This window comes from Silene latifolia, chromosome Y, assembly GCF_048544455.1.
Source record: "Silene latifolia isolate original U9 population chromosome Y, ASM4854445v1, whole genome shotgun sequence".
Classification (NCBI taxonomy): domain Eukaryota; kingdom Viridiplantae; phylum Streptophyta; class Magnoliopsida; order Caryophyllales; family Caryophyllaceae; genus Silene; species Silene latifolia.
The window spans coordinates 275107301-275111640 of NC_133538.1; positions in this window are offsets into that span (position 1 = coordinate 275107301).

Consider the following 4340-nt stretch of genomic DNA (forward strand, 5'->3'; position numbering starts at 1 on the left):
TCACTCGGGATCATGCTTACCAAATCTTCGTTTGGTATTGGTGATTTCTTCTCTTCACCGAAAAGGAGACCCATAGCTTTTCTCGTCATTTATTGGATCCGGTTTGGTTTTCTACCGGCATCACGGTCGAGAATGTCTTGGGGGATGTAGTAGCAATCTTGGAATACTTCGATTCTGGGACCATAAGGTTCTTCTTTGGGTCAAAGATAGGTTCGGGAAGTCCATGCAAGGGAGTTCTTCCCCGGCTCTCACGAAGTGACCATTGAGAGTTAGATGATACGGTCCCATTTTAATATCTCGATCTTCGATCGTTCTTCCCCTCTTTTCCCGTAGATCTTTCTCGGTGGGCTCATATCCAAGCCCGAAGGTTACTCCTTTGGCTACGGGTGGTTTCAACTTGAAAACCTCCTCCTTTCTAGGATATAAAGAGAAACCGAAATACTTCCCGATTTTGAGAATCACCTCATGAGACATGACTTCCGTATATAGATCCATATTTTTGGAGTTCACTCGATCATGTTGACAATCTCGAAACCACATGCGTCATTGGTAGCTTCGACCCTTACCTCGGAAGTAATGTCTCCTCCCGCTACGATAATTGGCGTGGCGTCAATGGTGACGGTTTTGCCATTGAGTGGGACCTTGATTTTTCGATGCGGCGTTGATGTTACGGCCTTCGCAGCGTGGATCCAAGGCCTTCCCAACAATAAGTTGAAGGATGAGCATATGTCAATCACTTGGCAACTTATTTTCTTTTCCACTTGCCCCATCTGTACTACTAGATCGACAAGTCCACTTACTCGACGCACGGTGCCATCGAATGCCCGAACTGTCTGTGTAGTGGGAATGAAGTCATTCTTCTCCAGCCCAGAATATGCGCCGTTTTCGGAGGAGTACGTTGACGGCCGATCCGTCGTCAACCAAGGTCATAGGGATATGCTTGTTGAGACACACGGTAGCAATATAGAGGGCCAGGTTATGTCGAGGCCCGAACGGCGGCAGATCTTCGTCGGAGAATGTCACACCGTTGGTAACCGAGGCCGGTGGGCGATGTGGGTGACCATATCCGCAGGAGTAGTATTTGACGACACGGTCATGTTCATCAAAGCTTGCAACAAAGCTTGACGATGCTCGAAAGAGCTCAAGATAAGTTGCCAGATAGATACGTCGGCCTTAGTCTTTTGGAGTTGCTTGATGAGGGAAGCCTCGGAGGTCGACCCTTCACCAAGAACTTCGACCACTGCCGGATCCTTTTGAGGTGCCTTACTCGGGGTATCCTTAGCTTTCTCCACGTGATATGGGCGCCCGGATCTAGTCAAATGGTTTGACTCTAGGGCATCTTGCCTCACCTTTAAGATTTCTTCTTGGGTGTGAGGAATTGTCGCACCTTTGACGAGGTAAACATCATCCTCATCATCAGCCCAAACGCCATTGATTTCATTGCCGCTTCGGAGTATGTAAGGAGTACAATCGACAATAAAATCCCCGAATGTAATCTCGTTTCTCGAGCTTGGTAGGAATTCGGAGCAATCTACGAATATTCTTCCGACGAAAACCCCTTTTAGACGACATGGGCGAATCAAGTGAGAGTAATCGACACTATCTTCGGTAGAGACAAAGTTAGTGTGGTCGCCAAATGGATTGGTGACGTTGTTGGGCTTTATGGCCGGGATTGGGAGCGTTCCGTTCTCAATCATATCTTGAATTTCGTGCTTTAGTCTAAAGCACCTTTCAGTATCGTGTCCCTTCCCTTGATGAAAGGCACAGTAGGCATTCGGTTTATACCATTTGCCTTGTTGATCAGCAGGAGGGTCCGGAGTTGGACCAATGGGCTTCAATTTTCCTTGGGCCATGAGCCTTTGGAGAGCATAGGCGTAAGTGCACCCGATATCGGTGAATACCCTCGGAGCTTGGCGCGGAGGCCTTTTTGACTGTCCATCTAGGAGATTGACAGTTTCAACAAAGTGGGCCGCTGCGGGCGCTTTTGCTTTAGATGACGAAGCCCCTTGGTATCCCTTTGGCTTCTCAGCTTCAGCAATTCGAACATCGTCCTCTACCTTTATCCCGATCCTTATCAATTCTTTGAAAGAACCAAAGTTTTGGTATTTGAGCATTACGATAAAGAAGGTCGTAAATTCTTCACGAACTTATCTACCATTTCAACTTCATCGGGCTTCTTAGCTAACTTCACGCTTTTGTAGCGCCATCTTGCGAGGAACTCGGTAAAGCCTTCTTTTTCTTTCGTGTCATCACCTCCAATGTTCTTATGTTGGTTTGAATCTCAACATTGTCAAGATAGTGCTTACTGAGAACTCCACCGTAATATCTTCGAAAGTGGGGAAGTTCTTAAGGTCAAGATTGTAGAACCACGCCTTCGGGTGTTCTCCCAGAGATTGGGCGAAAATTTCAGAGAGCATATCAGCAGGTACTCCCTTCAGTGCTAAGTACCCTTTATAGGCCTTAACATGGTGAACTGGATCTTCAGTGCCCTTGAACTTTGGGATGTCAGTGAGTACCATGTTCGTGGGCAACTTGTCCTGAACTGGGGCATAGGCACTAGCATTCTCATAGTGGATGTTCTTCCCCTGGGAGAGCTTCAAACGGTCCTCAATGAACTTGAACCGTTTCTCCAGATCAGTCAGAGGTGGAGTAGATGAAGAGGAATCTTCAACCAACTTAGACTCGATCACATCCATTCGGGTCATCATGAGGTTCACGGCCTCCGTGAGCTTGTTGATAGCATCTTCCATTGCTTGACGTCGGGTTTTGGGCGGCCTTTCTACAAGAAATCCCCGTACTGAGTCAATATTTAAAGTAAGAGCCCCTGCACACTTAAGGACACGACCCTAACTTGACTTGAACAAAGACTCGACTTGAGATTGACTAACCAAAGGTTCAACTCACGGTTTGATTTAGACATCGGTTCATTTTAGACTCGACAAAACGACATGACTCAAACTGTCATAACTCGATTCTAAACTGGACTTGGTGTGACTAAACCCGTGATTGGGCTAACATAGCCTATGGGTTCGAGTGAAACGTCCATAAGGCCTAGCTTGGACGTTTTTTTTGTGGACTATTCTAGACCAAAAGGTCGACCAACATGACTCAAAGCCCAAGAGGTGAGTTTGGGTGACCCAACAAGGTCGTGTTCTAGACTCTTGAAACAAACCCGGCCTAACACGGCCATGACCCGGACACGACTCGACGCATTTTATGCTTGGTTGAGGTTCGAGAAACATTTTGGATTGATTTTGAAAACGAATGATCGATTTGAAAAAGAGATTTGAAATGGGCAGCATGCCGGCTATAAAAGCTTGTTTTGGGCCGAAAATCCTAGTCCTATTTGGGCAGCATTCCGCGTTTTTTAAAACCATGCTATTTTGAAAATAAGTTGTTCAAAAGTTCGGTTTTGAAAAGGACATGGGAATTTTCGAAAAAAAGACTCGGGAAAACACATTGCACATTGTCATTCTCATGTTATAAGGAAGTATGCTCCTAGACATCTCTAGGTCTCGGCAAGTCTTCTATAAAAAGTTCTATGCCCTCCATCCTTTTGCGGTCTAATAGAGCGAGGTGTCTTAAGGTAAAGTACCTAGAAGATCGTCCCCACCCTCAAGAACCACGCGAGGCGAAGTGGAAGCGAGCAATGTGCAGCTTCCTGGCATAGTGGGACGTCGCCCCCCACGCATCACGAAGAAACGCTGGGACGGCCCGGGCAAGTCCTTAAGGGTTTATGCATGAATCGTAGCACTATGAGTAATGTTTTACTTTCCAACACTTTCTTTTCAAGTTTCACCTCGGAGGAAAAGACCCTAGAAACACAGTGTAACTAGTCCTCTTTTCCCCAGCGGAGTCGCCAAACTGTGGACAAGGCCCTCGGGAACTGCGTCCGCGGGATCCACACCGGCATAATCGACTCGAGGTTCTTTCGAATCGAATTAAGACAAATTAGAGTCGCCACCAAGTTTTTTGGGAACTTGGAACCGTTCAAGTCAACTTTACACCTTTCATCGAAAAGCATAAAGCCCATCGACTACGAGTGATTAAAGATGAAGACTTGTACCCTATATCACTCGATTTGAATGACTCTCGTAATCCAATGGTATTTAGACGGATCCACAAACCATAGATCTTGAGTAAGGGGTGAGGGTACGTGTTAGGAAGCCCATAAGGACACCTAACCCCGCCCGTCAATAACGGCCTCTACTAAGTCAAGTGTCGGATTTCAAACAAGGTCATAGCTACTACGATGTATGATATGCAAACGTTGTTTTAACCCTATCATGTGACAACAATTTCTATGTCGTTTTAGATGCAACTAAACTAACTTTGTCAAA